The following is a 27659-nucleotide window of genomic DNA, read 5'->3' as shown; positions in this document are numbered from 1 at the left end:
GTTCCCCTTGTTCCGAGATTCTCATCAATACAGATGTGGGTAACCCCACCGCGCCATTGATGGTGGCGCTTGGGAGATAAGCGAGTTTTACCAGGCTGGTGGGGACGCATAGTCTTCGTCCGCCCATATATAAGGGGATAAGGATCCACCTTCTTTACCTATGCCTTCTTCCTCCTTTGCTTATCCATCTCCGCGCACTCGTTCTCCAGTGCCCAAGCCCGCACATCTCATCTCAACCTTCTCCAGTCATGTCCGGAGCGGGAGGCAAGTGGTTGGCCTCTTCCATTATGGAGGAGCACATCGCAAAGCTGCGCGGCGCCGGATACCTTTCCGGCGACATTGCGCACCGGCTGCCCGACGAGGGGCAGCTCATCCCCACCCCCAGGCCTCATGAGAGGGTCGTATTCCTTTCCCACTTCCTCCGCAGACTGGGCTTCCCACTTCATCCCTTCGTCCAGGGGCTCATATTCTACTATGGCCTGGACTTCCATGATCTGGCGCCAAACTTCATCCTCAATATCTTGGCATTTATCGTCGTTTGCGAGGCCTTTCTCTGCATCCGGCCCCACTTCGGCTTGTGGCTCAAGACCTTCAACGTCAAGCCGAAGGTAGTGAAGGGCGTCCAAGCGGAGTGCGGAGGCGCCATGGTGGACAAGATGCCCAACGTCCTCTGGCTCGAGGGGGCCTTCGTGGAGTCCATCAAAGGATGGCAATCGGGGTGGTTCTACATCACCGAGCCGCGTGACCTAAATGGGCAGCGGCCCCCAAGTTTAGATCTGGTATCCCTATGCAGCTCACCTCCTGGAAAGAGAAGGGCTTGCTATGGGGCAGTTCGGAGGAGCTGACAGGACTCCGGTCCTGTCTCCAGACCTTGGTGAACAAGAAGCTTAGGCTTGTCAATGTGATCCAGGTCATGCTCGTCCGCCGGATTCTCCCCTGCTAACAGCGGGCCTTCAATTTGTGGGAGTTCGATCCGGCACAGCACCGGACCCTGAGCGGGCTCTTCGACACGACGTACGAAGATGCCTGGAGGGTGCTGTTCAAGGGCGGAGAAGCCCCCGCGTCCGTGACGGAAGACCGCGGATTCAGCACCAAGTGCCCGGCCGGCGAGGTAAGCTTTGTTATCCTCTTTGGGACATTTACTTTCTTTCACAATTTAATGTTATGTGGGATCTAAAACTCCCAATGCCTTTGACAGGACTCGCAGAGGACGTCCAGACAGGTAGACTGTCCGGCTCCCCTTCCCGAAGAACCAGCGGACGCCCGTTTAGTGGGGCTGCTAGTCCCGGCACTTTATGTGGTGCCGGAGAAGAAGGCCAAGAAGAAGGCCACGGGAACTCGAAGAAGTTCCCGGCGCCAGGTGATATCGGACTCATCGTCCGATGGCTCCGAGGCGCATTCCTCCCCCGAAGACGAGGAGGAGAAAGAGGACTCTCCCCCGGAGGGGGGAGAGAGGAAAAGGAAGGCTTCCCCAATGGGGGAGGCCGGAGGGTCCAAGAGGGGAAGGACCCTTCCTCCGGACAGCACCGCCCACGCCAACGACGGCGACGAGGAGTGGCCCTCAAGGGCCAAGCCCCGGGAAAGATCATAAGTATCCGGACTCCTGAGTGATTTGTAATCTCTTTTTCGTGCCATGTAGTGTCCTTCTAATGCCGCATACTATCTGTAGCCCGGCCGAGGAGGTTCTTCCCGCTTCATCCAGCGGGTCCTTGGCGCCGTCGGATGTGGATTCCATTCCGACCGCCTCCACCCCTCGTGGTGTTGAGGACGCCGAGGTGGGATCCCAGGAGGGGACCCGCCAGGAGGGGGAGGCTCCGGAGGTGCCGCAAGGCAACCTCTCGGACTTCGTGCCGGACTCCGTACCGGAACCCGCAGTGGTTCCGGAGTTCGGCAGGCGGCCCCTTCGCAAGAAGGGCAAGACCGTGACACCGGCAGCCTCCGTCCAACCAGAGGCGCCGGACAACTTGTTGGAACCGCTCAACGACGCTTCCATCGAGGAAGAACACCGCACTATTATGAGTGCGGTGATTCAGAAGGTTCAGCTCGCCAAGAGCGGGCTGACCGAAGCTTGCAGCAGCCTTCTAACAGGCTTTGAGGTAAGAAGCTTTAAAATACATAATGTAATACCGCATAGACAGTAGCCCCTGATGCTCGGTTCGGTGTTCAGAAAGAAAAACCGGACTGAGGATCTATAAAAGATATACGCAGGAGTGCTAAAAAATATGTCAATATGGGTTTGCAGGCTGCGCTGCTGACCTCTTCCGCACTGACTGCGGAGGTCGGTGCTTTGAAGCAGGACCTCGAGCGGTCCGAGCAAGAGCTCGGCCTTGCCAAGAAGCAGCTCGAGGACAAAGAAGGTGAGTAGCACCACTTTGAAATTTGTACCTTACAGAAAAGGATTTCGGTTGCAATAGAAATTACAAGGATAACACGTGTACTGCAGGGGCCATGAACGAGGTGGTGACCCTGAAGGAGGCCGTGTCCGCGGCCGAACGCAATGCGGCCGCGAAACGGGCGGAGCGGGAGAACCAGGAGGCGCGGGTGGCGGAGGTGCGGCAAGAGCTCCAGGCTCTCATGGAGAAGCATGAGGGTTTGGAGCGCGACTCGAAGACTCGAGAGTCCGAGCTTGCCTCGGCTCTTGAAAGTGCCAAAGCCGCTAAGGCCGAGGCCCATAAGGCCCTCCAGGAGATTGAGGCAACGAAGAAGATAGCAGCGGGTAAGGCATTTTTCATGCAAAGCAAGCATGTGAATGTAAATTACCTGTTACTTACCCGAATTCGGAGCTCTCCAAGGGCGTTGGCAGATCTGCCTCGCAGCGTGTCCGATGCCGCCGCATTCTACCGGGCTGAGGAGGGGAGCTCAACGGAGAGGGTCTTCTGGTCTGAGTACGCTGAGGCCGGACATCCGGTGCCCCCTAGCGACCAGCTGAAGCAGCTGGTCGAGCTCCACAAGGTAGCCGAGCAGGCCATGAAGGGCCTCATAGTCCGGCTGTGGCCTAGAGAGGCCATGCCTGGGAGCTACTTCGGCCTCGTGCGGTGGCTGGTGGATGCGTGCCCCTGGGTGGAGGTCATCAAGCGCTCCGCCTGTATTGAAGGTGCCCGTCGGGCCCTTGCCCGCGCAAAGGTGCATTGGGGAAGGCTGAATGCAGAGAGGCTCCTAATGGACGCGCCGCCGCCGGGCAAAGAATATCGTACACCCGAGATGTACTATAAAACTGTCCTGAAGGGTGCCCGCAAGATTGCAGATGAGTGCCCCAGAGATGTAATTATTGAGTAGACTCGCCATGTGTTATCCTGTGCGCTGAAAACATTGTTCATATGCGCTAAGCAACGCTAGTTTGATTTAAAATATTACCTTCTGTGCGGCCGTATATCAAATCTGAGAGATGGCAAGTCGTCGGCTTCAGCCCCCATGCCACGAGTGCTGGGGTGTTCGGGATAAACTTGAGCGCTCTTGTTCCCATTTTTGGGTCCATCTAGGGAGGCGCTCAACACAACGAACAAGGCAACCGGACTTATAATGCTTTAACACTCTCACTTAGCCATAGAATTCTATAATTTTAAATTTCGGTGAAGCCCCTAGTGTCGGAAGACCGAGTTAGGGGCGTTATCCACGCCTGGGCCGGACACTATCCGGTTCCTCGCTCTAAGCGGCATAAGTCTTTAGGGACTCGAAAAGACGTCTCCAACAGCGACCAGTCTCTCGCCTTATCATGACAGTCAGTTTTAGCTTTCTCCACTGAGGCGCTCGCCCAGGTCAACCGGGGCGCAATCGCAGTGGTTCTCCCAGTGCTACCTTAGCCGACAGAACGGAACGTAAGGTACCAAAACATGGGAGCCGGGCAAACCCAACTATTGACCCAAGACATGATTCGGAGCCGATGCATATAATGCTATAAGTTCGGGGTGCCGCACTTGTGAAAGTGTTCGGACTTAACACACCATAATGTGGGGAACATAAGCCCCTGGTGTATTCGGCCGTACCAAAATGTACGGGTGCAACATGTCAGTAATGAACATATATGTAAAAAAGGTAATGCAATTATAGGCAAAAAGTGCTGCATTGTTTATTCAAGGAATTCTGCTATGAGTGCAGAACGATACAAATGGTGCGGAAAGCAAGGGTTTGGACTATTTTAAACATGTCCCCCTCCAGGGGTGGGCTGCAGAATGGTGTAATAAACAGATTTAATGCTCGTAATGGAGACCACCTGAGTGTTCGTCGTAGCCCTTGTTCCTCCCTGGCTGTTGCATCGTGAGTTCGGCCGATCTACTGCCGCACAGGACCTCTTGTAAACGGAGTCCTGTAGATAAGATAAAATAAAAAAAGGAAAAGAAAAAGAGTGACACACTTAGGAGGCCCTCGTGTGGTTGAGCCGCACTCTGGGCCTACGGTGGTCGTGCCCCTCCCCCTATGCCCAAGGTATCTCCAGAGCGTAATGATGTACGCGGGGAGTTTGTCTTGCAATCATGCAAGGGCTGGGGTTGGGGCCGCATTGCTATGCGTGCTCGGAACGTGCCAGGTGGTCTTGATGTATGTTGCTCCGGGCGCGTTTGATCATGTCCGGTCTTTTAATGGCCGGACTCGAAAATTGCCTTAAGAGGCTATTTTGTACTTCTGCCACGAGAGCCGCTGTGTGTTCCTCCGTTCGGAGGGAGCGTTCAGTGTTTCCGTTGACCGTGATGACTCCACGAGGGCCTGGCATCTTGAGCTTGAGGTAGGCGTAATGCGGCACCGCGTTGAACTTCGCAAACGCGGTTCGTCCGAGCAGGGCATGATAGCCACTGCGGAACGGGACTATGTCGAAGATTAACTCCTCGCTTCGGAAATTATCCGGGGATCCGAAGACCACTTCCAGTGTGACCGAGCCTGTACAATTGGCCTCGACACCTGGTATGATGCCTTTGAAGGTCGTCTTTATAGGTTTAATCCTTGAGGGGTCTATGCCCATTTTGCACACTGGATCCTGATAAAGCAGGTTCAGGCTGCTACCGCCGTCCATGAGGACTCTAGTGAGGTGAAAGCCATCGACGATTGGGTCTAAAACCAATGCGGCGAATCCGCCATGGCGGATACTGGTAGGGTGGTCCCTACGATCAAAAGTGATCGGGCAAGAGGACCATGGGTTGAACTTCGGGGCGACTGGCTCCATCGCATATACGTCCCGGAGTGCACGCTTCTGCTCCCTCTTGGGTATGTGGGTTGCGTATATCATATTTACCGTCCGCACTTGTGGGGGGAAACCCTTCTGTCCTCTACTGTTCGGCGGCCGGGTCTCCTCCTCGTCGTCGCTATGTAGCCCCTTGTCATTGTTTTCGGCAATTAACTTGCCTGCCTGCTTGAATACCCAACAATCCCTGTTTGTGTGGTTAGCTGGCTTTTCGGGGGTGCCATGTATCTGGCAAGAGCGGTCGAGTATTCGGTCCAAATTGGATGGACCCGGAGTGGTTCTTTTGAATGGCTTCTTCCGTTGACCGGGTTTAGAGCCTCTGAAACCGGCATTGACTGCCGTGTCCTCATTGTTATCGCCATTAACGCGGCGTTTGTTTTTGTTTCGACGCGACCTGCCATTGCGGTCCTTAGTATCCGGACTGCCAGCATTTTTGCTGAGGTTGTTGCTGCGAGCTAGCCAACTGTCCTCTCCCGCACAGAAGCGGGTCATGAGTGATGTGAGGGCTGCCATGGATTTCGACTTTTCCTGTCCTAGGTGCCGGGCCAGCCACTCGTCGCGGATGTTATGTTTGAAGGTTGCGAGGGCCTCTGCATCCGGACAGTCGATGATTTGATTTTTCTTTGTTAAGAACCGTGTCCAGAACTGTCTGGCCGATTCGTCTGGCTGCTGAATTATGTGGCTTAGGTCATCGGCGTCTGGTGGTCGCACGTACGTGCCTTGGAAGTTGTCGAGGAATGCGGCTTCCAGGTCTTCCCAACACCCAATTGACTCTGCGGGCAAGCTGTTAAGCCAATGCCGAGCTGGTCCTTTAAGCTTGAGCGGGAGATACTTGATGGCGTGGAGATTATCACCGCGGGCCCAATGGATATGAAGGAGATAATCTTCGATCCAAACCGTGGGGTCTGTTGTGCCATCGTAGGATTCGATGTTCACGGGTTTAAACCCTTCAGGGATCTGATGATCCATTACTTCGTCTGTGAAGCATAGTGGGTGTGCGGCGCCTCTATATTGAGCAATATCACGACGTAGCTCAAGAGAGCGTTGTCTGCTGTGTTCGGCCCGGCCGGAGTTGCTGTATCCGGCGCGACAGTAGTCGTCGTGGGTCGCGGGGCGCCCACGTGATCTGTATATAGATCTGGATTGTCTTGCCTTGTCCTCCAATATATCCCGCAAGTCCGGCGCATTCCCTCATGGCTTCGTACTTTTCGAGCGATGCCGGGGTACGGTCCTGATGGGGGGCCTAGATGCCTCTCTGTCGCGACCACGGGGTGGTCGGTCTGCCGTATTGTGCGCTGGTGATGAAGGTTTGTATGCTTCCTCCTCTAGTCGGGGGAGCAACTTGTGTTTTGGTTAGCTCTTGGAGGGGCGTTCGAGTTCATACTCTTCGGCCGCGAGGACCTCGGTCCATCTGTCGGCCAGCAGGTCTTGATCAGCTTGAAGCTGTTGCTGCTTTTTCTTTAGCCTATTCGCCGTGGCCATTAGCCTGCGCTTAAAACGCTCTTGTTCGACGGGATCCTCGGGCACGACAAATTCTTCATCGTTGAGGCTTGCCTCGTCTCCGGAGGGAGGCATCTAATTGTCATCCTCTAACTCCTCGTCTGCCGCTCTCTCTCAAGGGCTGGCTTCCCCGTCCTCCTGTGCTGAATTGTGCTGGAGGGGGTTGTCTTCGGCACTCTCTGGGGTGTTATTATCTCCGGTGCCGGAATCTCCATTCTTGCTGTGGCGGGATTTAGAGGGGCACCACTGACGTCGGTGCTTGGGCTATTTCTTAGAGGAATCTACCTCCGCTGCTTCTTCGTCGTCCCCATCCTTTGGGGTGTCCACCATGTATATGTCATATGACGAGGTGGTCTTCCAGTGCCCTATAGGCGCTGGTTCTTGATCATCTCCGGCATCGTCATCCATACCGTCGATGTCTTCGGAGTCATAGTCTAGCACGTCGGTTAAATCATCGACAGTGGCTACAAAGTGGGTGGTGGGTGGGCTTTGAATTTCTTCGTCGTCCGCATCCCAACCGTCCTGACCGTAGTTCGGCCAGGGTTCTCCTGATAACGAGAGATGCTTTACCGAATTCAGAATGTCGCCAAAGGGTGAGTGCTGAAAGATGTCCGCGGCGGTGAACTCCATAATCGGCGCCCAATCGGATTCAATTGGCAGGGGCGCAGGAGGTTCGGAGTCCGGCGCCTCGGAGTCACGAGCTTTATAAGGGACAAGATTAGTATTAGGCTCCATCGCCGTAGAAGTTGCAGCCCCCGAGGCGGTGTCTAGCCACGCGTCCTCGATCTGCGCGATGGGCTCCAAACTATGGGTCGGAGCGGATTCGTGTGTGGCCTCCAGGGTACTGTCCGGCGGCAGAGCTAGATCATGCCCATCGTGACAGTGCGGCACGCTCAGCTGTGGCTCGACTCCATCGAAGATCAAGTCCCCGCGGATGTCAGCCGTGAAGTTTAGGCTTCCAAATCTGACCTGACGGCCAGGGGCGTAGCTTCCGATCTGCTCTAGATGGCCAAGTGAATTGGCCCGCAGTGCGAAGCCGCCGAACACGAAGGTCTGTCCGGGGAGAAAAGTCTCACCCTGGACGGCGTTGTTGTTGATTGAAGAAGCCATCAAGCCTATCAGTGATGACACAGAGGAACTCTCAATGAAAGCACCAATGTCGGTGTCAAAACCAGCGGATCTCGGGTAGGGGGTCACAAACTATGCGTCTAGGCGGATGGTAACAGGAGACAAGGGACACGATGTTTTTACCCAGGTTCGGGCCCTCTCGATGGAGGTAAAACCCTACTCCTGCTTGATTGATATTGATGATATGGGTAGTACAAGAGTGGATCTACCACGAGATCAAGGAGGCTAAACCCTAGAAGCTAGCCTATGGTATGATTGGTGTAATGGTTGTGTTGTCCTACGGACTAAACCATCCGGTTTATATAGACACCGGAGAGGGCTAGGGTGACATAGAGTTGGTTACAATGGTAGGAGATCTACATATCCGTATCGCCAAGCTTGCCTTCCACGCCAAGGAAAGTCCCATCCAGACACGGGACGAAGTCTTCAATCTTGTATCTTCATAGTCTTGGAGTCCGGCTGACGATGATAGTCCGACTATCCGGACACCCCTAGTCCAGGACCCCCTTAGTCATCCTCAGCCTGATGCCCACTCTGCTCCTCTTCTTCCCCACTCCAGTCTGGATCATCCTGTTGGGATTCGTAGTAATTTCAAGAATTTTCCTACGCGCACACAGGATCATGTGATGCATAGCAACGAGAGGAGAGTGTTGTCTACGTACCCAACGCAGACCGACTGCGGAAGCGATGACACGACGTAGAGGAAGTAGTCGTACGTCTTCACGATCCAACCGATCAAGTACCGAAACTACGGCACCTCCGAGTTCGAGCACACGTTCAGCTCGATGACGATCCCCGGACTCCGATCCAGCAAAGTGTCGGGGAAGAGTTTCGTCAGCACGACGGCGTGGTGACGATCTTGATGAACTACAGCAGCAGGGCTTCGCCTAAACTCCGCTACAGTATTATCGAGGAATATGGTGGCAGGGGGCACCGCACACGGCTAAGGAATCGATCACGTGGATCAACTTGTGTCAACTTGTGTGTTCATGGGGTGCCCCTTGCCTCAGTATATAAAGGATGGAGGAGGAGGAGGCCGGCCAAGGCAGAGGTGCGGCCAGGGTGGGGAGTCCTACTAGGACTCCAAGTCCTAGTAGGAGTCCACCAAGAGGGGAGGAAGGGAGAAGGAATAGGAGGAGAAGGAGAGGTGGCCGGCCCCCTTTTCCCTAGTCCAATTCGGACCAAAGGGGAGGGGGGGCGCAGCCTTTTTCTCCTCTTCCCACTAAAGCCCATCAAGGCCCAATACTCTTCCCGTAACTACCCGGTACTCCGAAAAATACCCGAATCACTCGGAACCTTTCCGATGTCCGAATATAGTCGTCCAATATATCGATCTTTACGTCTCGACCATTTCGAGACTCCTCGTCATGTCCCCGATCTCATCAGGGACTCCGAACTCCTTCGGTACATCAAAACTCATAAACTCATAATATAACTGTCATCGAAACCTTAAGCATGCGGACCCTACGGGTTCGAGAACAATGTAGACATGACCGAGACATGTCTCCGGTCAATAACCAATAGCGGGACCTGGATGCCCATATTGGCTCCTACATATTCTACGAAGATCTTTATCGGTCAGACCGCATAACAACATACGTTGTTCCCTTTGTCATCGGTATGTTACTTGCCCGAGATTTGATCGTCGGTATCCAATACCTAGTTCAATCTCGTTACCGGCAAGTCTCTTTACTCGTTCCGTAATACATCATCTCACAACTAACATATTAGTTGTAGTGCTTGCAAGGCTTATGTGATGTGCATTACCGAGAGGGCCCAGAGATACCTCTCCGACAATCGGAGTGACAAATCCTAATCTCGAAATACGCCAACCCAACATCTACCTTTGGAGACACCTGTAATGCTCCTTTATAATCACCCAGTTACGTTGTGACGTTTGGTAGCACCCAAAGTGTTCCTCCGGTAAACGGGAGTTGCATAATCTCATAGTCATAGGAACATGTATAAGTCATGAAGAAAGCAATAGCAACATACTAAACGATCAGGTGCTAAGCTAATGGAATGGGTCATGTCAATCAGATCATTCAACTAATGATGTGACCTCGTTACTCAAATAACAACTCATTGTTCATGGTTAGGAAACATAACCATCTTTGATTAACGAACTAGTCAAGTAGAGGCATACTAGTGACACTCTGTTTGTCTATGTATTCACACATGTATTATGTTTCCGGTTAATACAATTCTAGCATGAATAATAAACATTTATCATGATATAAGGAAATAAATAATAACTTTATTATTACCTCTAGGGCATATTTCCTTCAGTCTCCCACTTGCACTAGAGTCAATAATCTAGTTCACATCGCCATGTGATTTAACAGCAATAGTTCACATCACCATGTGATTAACACCCATAGTTCACATCGCTATGTGACCAACACCCAAAGGGTTTTACTAGATTCAGTCATCTAGTTCACATCGCTATGTGATTAACACCCAAGGAGTACTAAGGTGCGATCATGTTTTGCTTGTGAGAGAATCTTAGTCAACGGGTCTGTCACATTCAGATCCGTAAGTATTTTGCAAATATTTATGTCAACAATGCTCTGCACGGAGCTACTCTAGCTAATTGCTCCCACTTTCAATATGTATCCAGGTTGAGACTTAGTGTAACTTTTACAACAAACTCTTTTATCACCTCCATAATCGAGAAACATCTCCTTAGTCCTTACTAAGGATATTCTTGACCAATGTCCAGTGATCTACTCCTAGATCACTATTGTACTCTCTTGCCAAATTCAGAGTAAGGTATACAATAGGTCTGGTACATTGCATAGCATACTTTATAGAACCTATGACTGAGGCACAGGGAATGACTTTTCATTTTTTTCTATTTTCTGCTGTGGTCGGGATTTGAGTCTTACTCAATTTCATACCTTTGCAACACAGGCAAGAACTCTTTCTTTGACTGTTCCATTTTGAACTATTTCAAAATCTTGCCAAGGTATGTACTCATTGAAAATCTTATCAAGCGTCTTGATCTATCTCAATAGATCTTGATGCTTAATATGTAAGTAGCTTTTACTGAGGTCTTTTCCTTTTAAAAAACTCCTTTAAAACACTCCTTTATGCTTTGCAGAAAAATTCTACATCATTTCTGATCAACAATATGTCACTCACATATACTAATCAGAAAGGCTGTAGTGCTCCCACTCACTTTATTGTAAATACAGGCTTCTCAAAAAGTCTGTATAAAACCATATGCTTTGATCAACTCATCAAAGCGTATATTCCAACTCCGAGAGGCTTGCACCAGTCCATAGATGGATCGCTGGAGCTTGCACATTTTGTTAGTACCTTTAGGATTGACAAAACCTTCTGGTTGCATCATATACAACTCTTCTTTAATAAATCCATTAAGGAATGCAGTTTTGTTTATCCATTTGCCAGATTTCATAAAATGCGGCAATTGCTAACATGATTCGGACAGACTTTAAGCATAGATATGAGTGAGAAAATCTCATCGTAGTCAACACCTTGAACTTGTCGAAAAACCTTTTTGCGACAATTCTAGCTTTGTAGATAGTAACACTACTATCAGCGTCCGTCTTCCTCTTGAAGATCCATTTATTCTCAATTGCTTGCTGATCATCGGGCAAGTCAACCAAAGTCCAAACTTTGTTCTCATACATGGATCATATCTCAGATTTTATGGCCTCAAACCATTTCGCGGAATCTGGGCTCATCATTGCTTCCTCATAGTTCGTAGTTTCATCATGGTCTAGTAACATGACTTCCAGAACATGATTACCGTACCACTCTGGTGCGGATCTTACTCTAGAAGACCTACGAGGTTTGGTAGTAACTTGATCTGAAGTTTGATGATCATCATCATTAACTTCCTCACTTATTGGTGTAGGAATCACTGGAACTGATTTCTGTGATGAACTACTTTCCAATAAGGGAGAAGGTATAATTACCTCATCAAGTTCTACTCTCCTCCCACTCACTTCTTTCGAGAGAAACTCCTTCTCTAGAAATGATCCATTCTTAGCAACGAATGTTTTGCCTTCGGATCTGTGATAGAAGGTGTACCCAACAGTTTCCTTTGGGTATCCTATGAATACACATTTCTCCGATTTGGGTTCGAGCTTATCAGGTTGAAGCTTTTTCACATAAGCATCGCAGCCCCAAACTTTAAGAAACGACAACTTTGGTTTCTTGTCAAACCATAGTTCATAAGGCGTCGTCTCAACGGATTTTGATGGTGCCCTATTTAACGTGAATGCGGCCGTCTCTAAAGCATATCCCCAAAATGATAGCGGTAAATCTGTAAGAGACATCATAGATCGCACCATATCTAGTAAAGTACGATTACGACGTTCGGACACACCATTACGCTGTGGTGTTCCGGGGGGCGTGAGTTGCGAAACTATTCCACAGTTTTTCAAATGTACACCAAACTCGTAACTCAAATATTCTCCTCCGCGATCAGATCGTAGAAACTTTATTTTCTTGTTACGATGATTTTCAACTTCACTCTGAAATTCTTTGAACTTTTCAAATGTTTCAGACTTATGCTTCATTAAGTAGATATATCCATATCTGCTCAAATCATCTGTGAAGGTGAGAAAATAACGATATCCGCCACGAGCCTCAATATTCATCGGACCACATACATCGGTATGTATGATTTCCAACAAATCTGTTGCTCTCTCCATAGTACCGGAGAACGGTGTTTTAGTCATCTTGCCCATGAGGCACGGTTCGCAAGTACCAAGTGATTCATAATCAAGTGGTTCCAAAAGTCCATTAGTATGGAGTTTCTTCATGCGTTTTACACCGATATGACCTAAACGACAGTGCCACAAATAAGTTGCACTTTCATTATCAACTCTGTATCTTTTGGTTTCAACATTATGAATATGTGTATTACTACTATCGAGATTTAGTAAGAATAGACCACTCTTCAAGGGTGCATGACCATAAAAGATATTACTCATATAAATAGAACAACCATTATTCTCTGATTTAAATGAATAACCGTCTCGCATTAAACAAGATCCAGATATAATGTTCATGCTTAACGCTGGCACCAAATAACAATTATTTAGGTCTAATATTAATCCCGAAGGTAGATGTAGAGGTAGCGTGCCGACCGCGATCACATCGACTTTGGAACCGTTTCCCACGCGCATCGTCACCTCATCCTTTGCCAGTGCCCGCTTATTCTGTAGTCCCTGTTTCGAGTTGCAAATATTAGCAACAGAACCAGTATCAAATACCCAGGTGCTACTGCGAGCATTGGTAAGGTACACATCAATAACATGTATATCACATATACCTTTGTTCACCTTGCCATCCTTCTTATCCGCCAAATACTTGGGGCAGTTCCGCTTCCAGTGACCAGTCTGCTTGCAGTAGAAGCACTCAGTTTCAGACTTAGGTCTAGACTTGGGTTTCTTCTCTTGAGCAGCAACTTGCTTGCCGTTCTTTTTGAAGTTCCCCTTTTTCTTCCCTTTGCCCTTTTTTCTTGAAACTAGTGGTCTTGTTAACCATCAACACTTGATGCTCCTTCTTGATTTCTACCTCCGCAGCTTTTAGCATTGCGAAGAGCTCGGGAATAGTCTTGTTCATCCCTTGCATATTATAGTTCATCACGAAGCTCTTGTAGCTTGGTGGCAGTGATTGGAGAATTCTGTCAATGACGCAATCATCTGGAAGATTAACTCCCAATTGAATCAAGTGATTATTATACCCAGACATTTTGAGTATATGCTCACTGACAGAACTGTTCTCTTCCATCTTGCAGCTATAGAACTTATTGGAGACTTCATATCTCTCAATCCGGGCATTTGCTTGAAATATTAACTTCAACTCCTGGAACATCTCATATGCTCCATGACGTTCAAAACGTCGTTGAAGTCCCGATTCTAAGCCGTAAAGCATGGCACACTGAACTATCGAGTAGTCATCATCTTTGCTCTGCCAGATGTTCATAACATCTGGCGTTGCTCCAGCAGCAGGCCTGGCACCCAGCGGTGCTTCCAGGACGTAATTCTTCTGTGCAGCAATGAGGATAATCCTCAAGTTACGGACCCAGTCCGTGTAATTGCTACCATCATCTTTCAACTTTGCTTTCTCAAGGAACGCATTAAAATTTAACGGAACAACAGCACGAGCCATCTATCTACAATCAACATAAACAAGCAAGATACTATCAGGGACTAAGTTCATGATAAATTTTAAGTTCAATTAATCATATTATTAAAGAACTCCCACTTAGATAGACATCCCTCTAATCCTCTAAGTGATCACGTGATCCAAATCAACTAAACCATGTCCGATCATCACGTGAGATGGAGTAGTTTCATCGGTGAACATCATTATGTTGATCATATCTACTATATGATTCACGCTCGACCTTTCGGTCTCCGTGTTCCGAGGCCATATTTGCATATGCTAGGCTCGTCAAGTTTAACCTGAGTATTCTGCGTGCGCAACTGTTTTGCACCCGTTGTATTTGAACGTAGAGCCTATCACACCCGATCATCACGTGGTGTCTCAGCACGAAGAACTTTTGCAACGGTGCATACTCAGGGAGAACACTTCTTGATAATTTAGTGAGAGATCATCTTATAATGCTACCGTCAATCAAAGCAAGATAAGATGCATAAAAAGATAAACATCACATGCAATCAATATAAGTGATATGATATGGCCATCATTATCTTGTGCTTGTGATCTCCATCTCCGAAGCACCGTCATGATCACCATCGTCACCGGCGCGACACCTTGATCTCCATCGTAGCATCGTTGTCGTCTCGCCAATCTTATGCTTCCACGACTATCACTACCGTTTAGTAATAAAGTAAAGCATTACATTGCGATTGCATTGCATACAATAAAGAGACAACCATGTGGCTCCTGCCAGTTGCCGATAACTCGGTTACAAAACATGATCATCTCATACAATAAAATTCAGCATCATGCCTTGACCATATCACATCACAACATGCCCTGCAAAAACAAGTTAGACGTCCTCTACTTTGTTGTTGCATGTTTTACGTGGCTGCTACGGGCTTAAGTAAGAACCAATCTCACCTACGCATCAAAACCACAACGATAGTTTGTCAAATAGACTCTGTTTTAACCTTCTCAAGGACCGGGCGTAGCCATACTTGGTTCAACTAAAGTTGGAGAGGCAGTCGCCCGCAAGCCATCTCTGTGCAAAGCACGTCGAGGGAACCGGTCTCGCGTAAGCGTACGCGTAAGGTTGGTCCGGGTCGTCTCGTCCAACAATACCGCCGAACCAAAATATGACATGCTGGTAGGCAGTATGACTTGTATCGTCCACAACTCACTTGTGTTCTACTCGTGCATATAACATCAACATAAGTAACCTAGGCTCGGATGCCACTGTTGGGATTCGTAGTAATTTCAAAAATTTTCCTACGCGCACACAGGATCATGTGATGCATAGCAACGAGAGGAGAGTGTTGTCTACGTACCCAACGCAGACCGACTGCGGAAGCGATGACACGACGTAGAGGAAGTACTCGTACGTCTTCACGATCCAACCGATCAAGTACCGAAACTACGGCACCTCCGAGTTCGAGCACACGTTCAGCTCGATGACGATCCCCGGACTCCGATCCAGCAAAGTGTCGGGGAAGAGTTTCGTCAGCACGACGGCGTGGTGACGATCTTGATGAACTACAGCAGCAGGGCTTCGCCTAAACTCCGCTACAGTATTATCGAGGAATATGGTGGCAGGGGGCACCGCACACGGCTAAGGAATCGATCACGTGGATCAACTTGTGTCAACTTGTGTGTTCATGGGGTGCCCCTTGCCTCAGTATATAAAGGATGGAGGAGGAGGAGGCCGGCCAAGGCAGAGGTGCGGCCAGGGTGGGGAGTCCTACTAGGACTCCAAGTCCTAGTAGGAGTCCACCAAGAGGGGAGGAAGGGAGAAGGAATAGGAGGAGAAGGAGAGGTGGCCGGCCCCCTTTTCCCTAGTCCAATTCGGACCAAAGGGGAGGGGGGGCGCAGCCTTTTTCTCCTCTTCCCACTAAAGCCCATCAAGGCCCAATACTCTTCCCGTAACTACCCGGTACTCCGAAAAATACCCGAATCACTCGGAACCTTTCCGATGTCCGAATATAGTCGTCCAATATATCGATCTTTACGTCTCGACCATTTCGAGACTCCTCGTCATGTCCCCGATCTCATCCGGGACTCCGAACTCCTTCGGTACATCAAAACTCATAAACTCATAATATAACTGTCATCGAAACCTTAAGCATGCGGACCCTACGGGTTCGAGAACAATGTAGACATGACCGAGACATGTCTCCGGTCAATAACCAATAGCGGGACCTGGATGCCCATATTGGCTCCTACATATTCTACGAAGATCTTTATCGGTCAGACCGCATAATAACATACGTTGTTCCCTTTGTCATCGGTATGTTACTTGCCCGAGATTTGATCGTCGGTATCCAATACCTAGTTCAATCTCGTTACCGGCAAGTCTCTTTACTCGTTCCATAATACATCATCTCACAACTAACATATTAGTTGTAGTGCTTGCAAGGCTTATGTGATGTGCATTACCGAGAGGGCCCAGAGATACCTCTCCGACAATCGGAGTGACAAATCCTAATCTCGAAATACGCCAACCCAACATCTACCTTTGGAGACACCTGTAATGCTCCTTTATAATCACCCAGTTACGTTGTGACGTTTGGTAGCACCCAAAGTGTTCCTCCGGTAAACGGGAGTTGCATAATCTCATAGTCATAGGAACATGTATAAGTCATGAAGAAAGCAATAGCAACATACTAAACGATCAGGTGCTAAGCTAATGGAATGGGTCATGTCAATCAGATCATTCAACTAATGATGTGACCTCGTTACTCAAATAACAACTCATTGTTCATGGTTAGGAAACATAACCATCTTTGATTAACGAACTAGTCAAGTAGAGGCATACTAGTGACACTCTGTTTGTCTATGTATTCACACATGTATTATGTTTCCGGTTAATACAATTCTAGCATGAATAATAAACATTTATCATGATATAAGGAAATAAATAATAACTTTATTATTACCTCTAGGGCATATTTCCTTCACATCCTCCTTGTTGTCCTTGCTGCAGCCCGAATTGCTACTGCTTTTGCTACAGCCAGAATCGCTGTTGCTTTTGCTATAGCCAGAGTCGCTGCTGCTTTGGCTGTAGCCAGTGTCACTGCTACTGCTCCCATTGCCTGTCGAAATGCAACAATTAATGACCGTTAACAATCGATGCGAGACAAATCCAAATGTAGAGGAATAAGAAGAGGCAGAACGTGCTGGCATCATCGTCCTCAGCATAGCACATGCAACACATAGTCGCGTTGAACAGCTTCACGATGAGCATGGTGGTGTCATCATCGTACCTGAAGAGAAGGAAGTACCCCAGCCGCAGGTTGTAGGCACGATAGAACTTCTCCCAGCCATGACATAGGTACATGTGGCCCTCCTTGATCACCAACTCCATGTCCCACAGCCTGCGAAACCCGCTGCCGGCCTGTCGCAACTTCACATTATTTGGCGGATCTTCACCCAGCATGTTCATAGAAGTGTCAAGCAGCCTCTGCAGTTTGGGACAAGGAGTGATGTAGCAAACAGCAGAGTTATCATAATGATATGGGTGAAGGGGAGATCTCTCCTTTTATATACCTGCCTCTTGGAGGAAGTCCCAAGTATGATACTGAAGAACACAAAAGCATCCAACTCGTACTTCGGTGTGGCAGAGCGGAGCCTACGGTGACGGCCTCCCCCCATCTCTAATAAGCAGCAAAATAGACCAATTAGTATCTAGCTAGAATCATATCTATAAACATAGAGCCAAGTTTCTAGACATGAAAGAACACTGAGAAAAACAAGCAATGCACTTGTGCTCAACAACATCAACAACACTTAGTTAATTTGGTAGGTTAGTTGGCAATGGCAATTGGCACCCTTCAAAACTAGGGATTTCTTTAGACGTGAAAGAAAACTGAAAATGTTGAAAAAAAGAGCATAGTAATCTAAAAATAGGGGAAAATACACTTCTTCTTTCTCCTCTTTATCTTCTTCCTTTTTTCATCTTTCTTCTTTCTTCTTAACAATAATAATTTGCCTTTCCGCAAAAAAGAGCATAGCAAATCAGAATGTATAGTTTGCCCTTCCGCAAAAAGGAAAAGGAAAAGACGGGCATAGTTTGCCTCTTATGACAGATTCCATAAGCAATATGCATGCCTTTTTGTTTTCTCAAATTAAACTAATTCGAGTGTTGCTGATTGATGAATTTGAATATATGCAAAGGAATTTGAGGAAATCTTTTGCTCTTCTCACTATTAGTTTCATAATCTTTTATACAACCCCTTCAAAGAGTTTGTGGGTAACTTTCGTTTACAGTTCACTAGATATGTGTATTACATTTTCTATTGGAAATGCATTTGAATTCATTTATCACAAATACTAATTCTAAAGTTTAGCTCTGATGATACGGTTGCCACGTACCTACCAAGACATGCCAATATTTTTTTCTTGTATACAGTAGAACTCGTGCACTAATATTTACTTCATTGAAAGATTTTTCACTTTGAAGGGAAATAGTTTCTTTTCCATCATCTATTAATAATATAACAATAATAATTCACTATATGCCAATGAGTCGAGAAATCTGGCTATGTATGCTCTAAACCTAAACTAAAGTAAACGTAACTAAACCAAACCTAAAATAAACCTAAACTAAACTTAAAATACAGAAACAAAAACAGAAAAAATACAAGAGGTCTCACCGGGTGGAAGAGGGGGCGCCGGAGGGGTGGGGCGGCCGCGGTGGTAGAGGAGAGGGGCGTCGGGGCGGCCGGGTGGAGGAGGGGGCGCCGGAGCGGCGGGGAGGCCGCGGTGGTGGAGCAGAGGGGCGCCGGGGCCACCTGGTGGAGGAGGGAGCGCTGGTGCGGCGGGGCGGCCGCGGTGGTGGAGCAGAGGGGCGCCGGACCCGCCGGGGTGGAGGAGGGGGTTCCGCGGGGATGTGGGTTGCGTGGAGCGGCAGCGGCTCGGGCACGAGGCGGCGCGGCGCGACGGCGGGGATGGCACGGGGCGGGGAAGGGGGTCACCGGGGCTACTGGGGCAGCGCGGCGACGGGGGTGGCGCGGGGCGGCGGCGGCATGGGGCGGTCCAGGCTCGGGCAAGCACTACAAAAAAAATACACTTCCGTGATGATACGTGTTTGTCATAGTAGGTCGCTTTTTTTCATGCATGTACATCCATGACAAATTTATGACAGAATCAAGATAGTCATACATGTGCTGTCGTAGAAGTGTTCCATGACATTACCAAAATTATCATCACGGAAGTGTGCACTTCTATGACGATAAATCACGCGTCACAGAAGTGCTTTCGTCAAGGGTGACCGACACTGGCATCCACCGTAACGGAACGCCGTTAAGCTATCGGGTCGGGTTTTGGATCCGGTAACCCGTTAACAGCCTTGACCAATGGGAAATTTCCACGTGTAAAATTCTTATTGGCCGGATGAAACACGTGTCAGCTCGTCAGTGGGTCAGATAGGCGCCTATGATACATCGACACGTGGCACGGCCCAACAGAGGCCCATTCCTGTGAAAAGGCCGGCCCGTTTGACTTGGTCAAAAGGTGGCGGGCCGGCCCATGGAAAGCCTGTTAACGGCCTGTTCGCATATAGGCCATTTACAGCCCGCTAAGCCCAGGCCCGTTACGCCCTAACCAAATTAGGCCCAGTCGCGTCATCTGGGCCATCCAATATGATTCCAGCCGGTTTTCACTTCTGGCCCATGTATAGCCCATGACGTCTTTCGGCCCATATGAGGCCCTTTGTAACTCTTGGCCCATTAGTGGCCCGTGCTAAAATTGGCCCGTAATGAACAGTGTATTACTTTACACCCATTAACGGCCCGTGGTGAAACTGACCCGTAATGAATAGTGTATCACTTTATACCCGTTAACGGCCCGTTATTCCATTGGGCCGTTTCCAGCCCAAGTTAACTTTCGGCCTTTTGAGGGCCCATTTATTCTTGGGCTCATTTGCAGCATTTGGTTACTTACGGCCCGTTACTGTCATTTTCTGCTTGTGGGCCAAATTCATCCCTTCATTACAGTCGGCCCGTTTGTGGACCGTTAGTCCGTTGGGCCAATTTCATAGCATCACCAAATACGGGCTATTAACGGCCCATTATGGTCAGCCCATACAACGTACGATTTCCATTAAAGGCCATTCTACGGCCCATTAAAGGCACGTACATGACCCATAAATGAGCCAGCGGCCCATGGATCCTACGAGACATACAAGGCCCATGGATCCTACGAGTCGTAGAAGGCCCATGGATCCTACGAGACGTAGAAGGCCCATGGATCCTACGAGATGTAGAAGGCCCAGGGATCCGACGGCCCGTGAAGGGCCATGGTCGGGCGAATTGGCTCCCATTTGAACGTTATAGCATATTCAAAGAATTATCCTACTCAATACTATCACCTCTAAAAAGCCTACACTATTACAACAAAGAGATCAAGGCATAGAAAGGTAGAATAATCCTACACTATACAATAAAGAAATTACAGCCGATTCTACCCACTGGGCATTATGGTTCGGCACAGGTGATAATAAAGCATACACAAACAGCAAATTACATACAGTAGGCAAATACAGCTCATACATCATGGACGCGCATCAACTTAACTCCATTTGAACTATAATCTCTTCAGAAAATAGGATTGGCCGGATTCAGATAGCACAAATTTCAGTCTGCAAAATCTCCCATTCCTTCATTGTTACCTCAGTGTCTTGAGTCATTTTTTGACTCCTGCATCTAATACCTGCATGTCCAGTCTCAACTTGTTGATTATACGTTGACAATCATGTACACATTGTCTTGCCACCTCTAGTTGATGCTCGAGAACATCAGCACATTCCAATTCCAATCCATAATCATTCGGTAATGGTCATGCCGCACTGCTCGCAGATCTTTGTGTTGATGTCACTTCATCCTGAAATGTTTCTGTAAGTACACATGACCAGGGAAAAAATATAGTTACAACAGTGAAGCGAACAAGACACTATTTTGTACTACATGGCAAAACAGGACTAACAATAATGATACACGTCACTTTAAAAAAATGTTACACGTCATGAAGCATAAGCAGGTGATATTTTAAAAATTATAAAAAAGATAGTCTATGCAACCTGCATACAGAAATCCCTCTTAGCTCACCAGAGGAGCATGATGTTGGGCCCAATCGAAAACACAAACAACTTACAAATTTAGACAGCACGTTTCGTATAAGTAAGCAACCAGTTGGCCATTCTGTGCCTCAATTAAAGTTTTAGGGAGCATAATGAACAACAGAGGGTTTCATACAAACATACTACAGCAGGCAAAACTATGCAATCATTAGCGTAGTATAAACTAGATTGTGAGCTTCATGCAATAATAGTTGGTTAATAGACTTCAAAGCTTCAGGCACACTTCGGCAGAGTAACTAAATGGTAAGGCCTTTAATTATGTCAACTAATAGTGATACAAGTACCGAACATCAGGCATGATTATTTGGGCATCTCATTAACTGAGGACAAATAAAGCAATTGAAAAGAGAAAATTAACTATGCCTGAAACAAACAAGGAATTGAACTGTTGAGTTGCATACAGTGACTTACCTTAGCAGGTTGAAGAGGTTCAGCGCAGATCCTACTTCTCTTGCAAGGCTCCTTCCTAACATCTTGTACTTGGAAATCCTCAATCTTATCTTCATTGCACCCCCTCTGCAAGGTGACACAAACTAGTTATTCGTCTCCTTGGAAGATAAATATGCATACTGTTGGAAATATGCCCTAGAGGCAATAATAAAATGGTTATTATTATATTTCTTTATTCATGATAATTGTCTATTGTTCATGCTATAATCGTATTATCCGGAAATCATAATACGTGTGTGAATACATAGACCACAACAAGTCCCTAGTAAGCCTCTAGTTGACTAGCTCGTTGATCAACAGATAGTCATGGTTTCCTGACTATGAACATTGGATGTCATTGATAATGGGATCACATCATTAGGAGAATGATGTGATGGACAAGACCCAATCCTAAGCATAGCACAAAGATCGTGTAGTTCGTTTATCTAGAGCTTTTTCCAAATGTCAAGTATCATTTCCTTAGACCATGAGATTGTGCAACTCCCGAATACCGTAGGAGTGCTTTGGGTGTGCCAAACGTCACAACGTAACCGGGTGGCTATAAAGGTGCACTACGGGTATCTCCGAAAGTGTCTGTTGGGTTGGCATGAATCGAGACTGGGATTTGTCACTCCGTATGACGGAGAGGTATCTCTGGGCCCACTCGGTAATGCATCATCATAATGAGCTCAATGTGACCAAGTGTCTGGTCACAGTATCATGCATTACGGTACGAGTAAAGTGACTTTCCGGTAACGAGACTGAACGAGGTATTGGGATACCGACGATCGAGTCTCGGGCAAGTAACGTACCAATTGACAAAGGGAATTGTATACGGGATTGATTGAATCCTCGACATCGTGGTTCATCCGATGAGATCATCTAGGAGCATGTGGGAGCCAACATGGGTATCCAGATCCCGCTATTGGTTATCGACCGGAGAGGCGTCTCGGTCATGTCTGCATGTCTCCCGAACCCGTAGGGTCTTCACACTTAAGGTTTGGTAACGCTAGGGTTTTAGAGATATGAATATGCAGTAACCCAAAAGTTGTTTGGATTCCCGGATGAGATCCTAGACGTCACGAGGAGTTTCGGAATGATTCTTCGTTCTTTTTTCTTCTCTGGTGGATTCAATTCGAGCTTTGTCGATCATATCCTTTCCTCGTTTCAAATGTTTTCTCATGCCGGTGCACCTCTTAATCATCAACTTCTCACCATTCATTTGTTTTGGAGTACTGAAGATATCTCAGAAGAATCATGTTTCCATTCTTAATCCATTCGAGTACTTCGAGGTTTTTCTCTAATTCAAGCTATTTAATTCAACCGTTGCAATATCCCTTTCAAGTTATCATTTCAACAGTGTTTTCTTTTGAGTGGGACCTAACCCATAGGTCTTTTCCCAAGATCTTACCTGACTCTTCGAATTATCAGGAGCGATTCTCAAATTCATTTCCAAGTTTGACGTAAGAATGAATTATCATCAGTCATATTCCTTCTCCAAGATCTTTCAAATTCTTTTCATCGTTGGTTCAACCTTTCTAATTTTCATTCTGGAGTGTCTCAACAATTCATGGTGGTTCTCATCATCATTCTCAGCATGTGAAGACCGAAGAAGAGTTCCTCTTAAGTCCTCACCCGTTCTTCCAGAGATTCATGGTTCTAGCTTGCTTCCATCCTCTCATAATTGTTTTCGATTGTGAGAATTCTTTTCAACTATCCGGAGCATTTCATTAGTTGTTTCCATTTCTTTCCTCCGAAGCCCACCATGTCTTAATTCTTCATTCTTAGAGTGTAGATATCATTCTACCGCTGAATCGTTCAAATGTCCTCTAATCACTTCATGATCTCTTCGTTCTCATGTATCTAAATCCCCTCAAGTATCTTCATTCGTTTTTCAATCCTTCCAGGTGAATTGTGCCTTTGCTACGTTCATTTTCAATTCTTACGACGGTTCGTTCAAGATTTCGCTTCCTTTGTTATCATATCAATTCATTCATTCTTTCGTTGTTTCAATCCTACCGGTGGTTGTTGAAGACTTTTTTCCAGTTGGCGCTATATCTCTCTTTAATCCTTTCTACGAGAATAAGTAGTATGCCAAATCCGTTGCTTGTCATCAAATTAAATTGGTGAAGGATGCGCATAACGTAATTCTTATTATTGTTTCATCCAAGTGATCTAGTTTCTTCTTTCCAGAGTTATTCATCATGTCATTTTTCTCGGTTCGAGATGCTTCACCTTTTCTTTTCCGGAGTTCCAAGCTCTCAATTATCTCGTCGTGAAGCTCCTTCTAAATCATCGCAAGGCTTCACCTTGTGTTTTCAACTTCTCTTTCTTTCTATCATCCTTTTATTTCTGGAGTTCTTCATGGAGGTTCTACATGATGGTTCGTCAAGGATTCCTTTCATTCTTCAAGTGTTCTTCAAGATTGTTCTTGGAGAAGCTCAAGTGTTCTTCTTCTTGCATTCCATAGTGCAATTCTTTCTACCGTATCTTTTGAGGTGGTGTTATATCATTCTTGACAATTTTCATTCATGTTTTGCGATTCACATGTTGTCAAGAACGAGGTATTTTTAAATCCATCAATCTCTTTGTTGGAGTTATCTTGTGTCATATTTCACCTAAAGCCTTCCCTGAGGAATGTTGCTATTTGTGGTTCTTATCAATGACCTAAGTTTTCTGCTATCCTCTCGGTGAAAGCAGTTTTCATCTCTTCATTGATCTCAAGCAATCAAATCACTGTTTTCCATTAGTGGCCAGTTGTCACCTGATAGTCTTGAGATGTTTTCCATAAGCCCGCTACAAGCTTACTCGTTTCGTTGTTGGTTTTCCAACAACTCCGTTATAACCTTCTTGGAAGGGTGTTTTCCCAGCTCATTTGTGGCAGAAGTTGGCATTTTCTTCTTCATTCTGTTATTCCAATGATTTATCTTCTATTCTTTCTTCCGGAGGCGTTGTGATGTTGCTCTTTTCACTCATCATCTCAAATTGTGAGGATCATGTTCTTTTCTTGCTTATCCATTTAACCGGAGTGTTGTGTTCTCATTCAAGTTCTTTCATCTTATCAAGTTCTGCCTCTCTTTTCAACCTGATTGCTGTCTGAAATCCTTCTTACCCATTGTGCCATTCTTTCAATAGTTCCGGAGGCAGTGTGTTGTTGTTTTAATCAAGTATCATCCCATCTTCTCAAGTTCATGTTCAATTCCTTCCATTTACAGTCGGAGTGCTGTCCGAATTTGTTCTTCCTTGTTCCTTGTTTATCTCGTTTCAACCAGAGTGGTTCCAATTCCTTCTTGTTCATTGTACTCGTCATTCATAGCTTTGCAACCTCCAAGGTTCACATGGTGTTCCTTGTTTCTATTTTCTACCGCAGTGCTCTCAATTGTGTTCAACTCTATTGTGTTCTTCTTTCAACTTTTCAACCTCTCAAGGTTCTTTGGTTTCACTCTTTTGTCGAAGAAGCAACTTAGTTCTACCTCTTCTCTTCCTCTTCCGTTTCTCTCCGGTGCCATCCTAGATCTCGTGACGGGATCCTCTTGTAGTGGTGGAGTGTTGTAACGCCCTGAGACCGACGCTCCAGAAGACTTCCAGCTATTCCGAGTTTCGCCGTGTGTTTTATGTGCTTGTTGCATTGCATCATGTCATCTTTTGCATTGCATCATGTCATCATGCCATCATTTCATTAATTTTAAAACCTCAACTAAATAAATTGCATAGATCTTTTGATCTATTTAAATCGAGGGATATTCACATGGTGATTTCTCTTTAAAACATATTCAAAGTCTCCTACTATTATTAGGGAGCTATACTAAAATTATTCCATTTATTTGGAATTGATCATAACACACTTGGAAAATAATTTCGTTCCTTTTCTGCTTCAAGTTTGGTCTCCAAACTTTGCGCTAAAATTCTTTCTTCAATTTCCGGAGCTTCATCAAAAATCTCAACATTTTGGCTTCTCCTAAACCTTGTTGTAGTTCAAACCATTTGAATTAAATTCAAATGAGTTTGAATTTAAATCTTGCTTTCGCGCCAACTTCTATTTTCTTGGATCAAGCACATTTTTGTGAGTCCGGGAAAATTATCCGCGTGTCCAACTTCTTCCCCAACACCTCCTTCCTTCTTCTTTTCTTCCTTGTTATTTTCTGTTTTAGAATAGAAGTGAGATTAGAGAGAGAGTGAGATGCAGCCAGCCCTCCAGATGGCCCAAGGCCCACCTAAACCGTTCCTAGCCCTAGCCCGATGCCCTCACCCGATCTCCTCCTCTCCCTCTCGTCCTCCCAAACCGCCGCCACTCACACCCGCAGCACCCGAACCCGTCGCTCGCTAGCCCTCTCCCTCCTCTTGATCTCTCCCTCTCGCTTCCCCGCAGCGCCGCCATCTCTCTCTGACCCCTCGCTCTCACCCTCTCGTGCCCTCTCGTGACGCCAAGAAGAGAGAAGGAGGGCTCGCGCCCGATCGCCGCCATGCTCGTCCCCTGGCGCCGCTTCTGCAGCGCCTCGATCGATCTTCGCCCTCGCGCAAGCCGCTCCAGCGCCGCCACCATCATCGGAGATGGGTTCCCGCCACCCAGATCTGCGTTTCATCCTTGTCCACGCGGTTCCCCTTGCCGCATCTCCCCGAGCAGGAGCTCCGCCTCCCCTGCTTCGCGCCAAGGCCGACGCCGGCCACTTTGTCCATCCCGCCCCATGGAGGCCTAAGCCGCCAACCTCGCCGGGCCTCCACCTCCGTCCCGCGCCTGCATCCATGCTCTGGATCGATGGGAGCTTGATCCCGAGCGCCTTCTGCCCGTCCATGTCGCCCATGAGCCCCGGTGCCCCCCTTTGCTCTGTTGTCACGCCGCTGTTTCCTCTCCTTCAACCCGCGTCGCCTCTGCCAGCCCTGTGCTGCTACTTGCATCCGCCAAGCTCCTCTGCCCCGTTTCGCCTCGGCCTCGACCGAGGAGGATGAGCAACGTTGCTGCCTCCCCGATCCGCCTGCACGCGCGCCTCGCGCGTTGACCGCGACCAGCTCCATGCCCGAGCGAGCACACTCCTGATCCTGATGTGCAGCACCACCAAGTTTTGCCTCTGTACACTTGTGTGGGGTTGACCGTGGACGTGTGCCTGGTGTTACTTGGATTCGTCAAGGACGCCAAGACCCGAGGCCTTTCGGTGTTGCTTTGTTTTGGAACACAAAGTACCACGACGCCCGGAGCCCTCGGATCCATCAAGTTCCTCTACGACCTATGCACATCTACCATCGCCCGAAGACCCGTGTACCACGAGCGCCAAGTTCGACTACCGCACGGTTACGCCAAGTTCATCTACGGAACATGTACAACTACTTCCACTACCGTCGCCGTGAACAACTACTTCCACTACGACCGTCCCGAGAACGTCTACTTCCCTCGACGATTTTGAACCACCCCGAAACGCACGCTTCAAAGGTATAACGACGAGACGACCGCCCGCGAACGATTGCATGTGTTGTATGAGATGCACCCTATGTTTGCACCGTGCCCGTTTGATCTTTGCACGTTCCTCGTTTGCCATGCCACCGTCCCGTGGGAACCCGGAATTCGGGAGCACCCCACCATCCTTGCATGACACGCTCACGCCCACTTTCTTTTGCACCGACATCTCGACGAGTTGTCGGATTATCGAAATGTTGCCCTGGCACCATTTCCGTTTCACCGCCGTGGCACCTTTTTCCTTCCGCCATGGCGACAAATGCTTCATAACATGCTCATGTCAATGTTTTCATAAAAATTGCATAAATTTTGCATATATCATCCGCATCATGATAACAACATTTAAATGCTTAAAATTGTGTTTGCTTTAAACTACTAAAAGACATGTGGGGATTTACCGGAATTTTTGTTTGTTGTTCCGGCCTCATTTAAATTTGCCTAAATAGTTAGTTTCCATATGCTTCACCTCTTTCCATGTTTAACAACATTTAATATTGTTGTGTACCTAAACGAGAGCGAACTAAATACTTGCATGTGGTGTTTCGTCAATATGCAACTCGTTGCATATTGAGCTCCACTTAACTTGTAGTATTGTTTATTGCACTTTGCCATGCTATGCCTCATTAAATCGGACATGCATCATACTTGTTTGTGCATCATGCCATGTTTATGCTTGTGCATTTACCATGTTGTTTGTTTCTTTC

The sequence above is a fragment of the Triticum dicoccoides genome, chromosome 2B (assembly GCF_002162155.2).
Source record: "Triticum dicoccoides isolate Atlit2015 ecotype Zavitan chromosome 2B, WEW_v2.0, whole genome shotgun sequence".
Taxonomy (NCBI): domain Eukaryota; kingdom Viridiplantae; phylum Streptophyta; class Magnoliopsida; order Poales; family Poaceae; genus Triticum; species Triticum dicoccoides.
The sequence above is the reverse complement of the archived record's forward strand: the minus strand, read 5'-3'. Positions refer to the sequence as shown.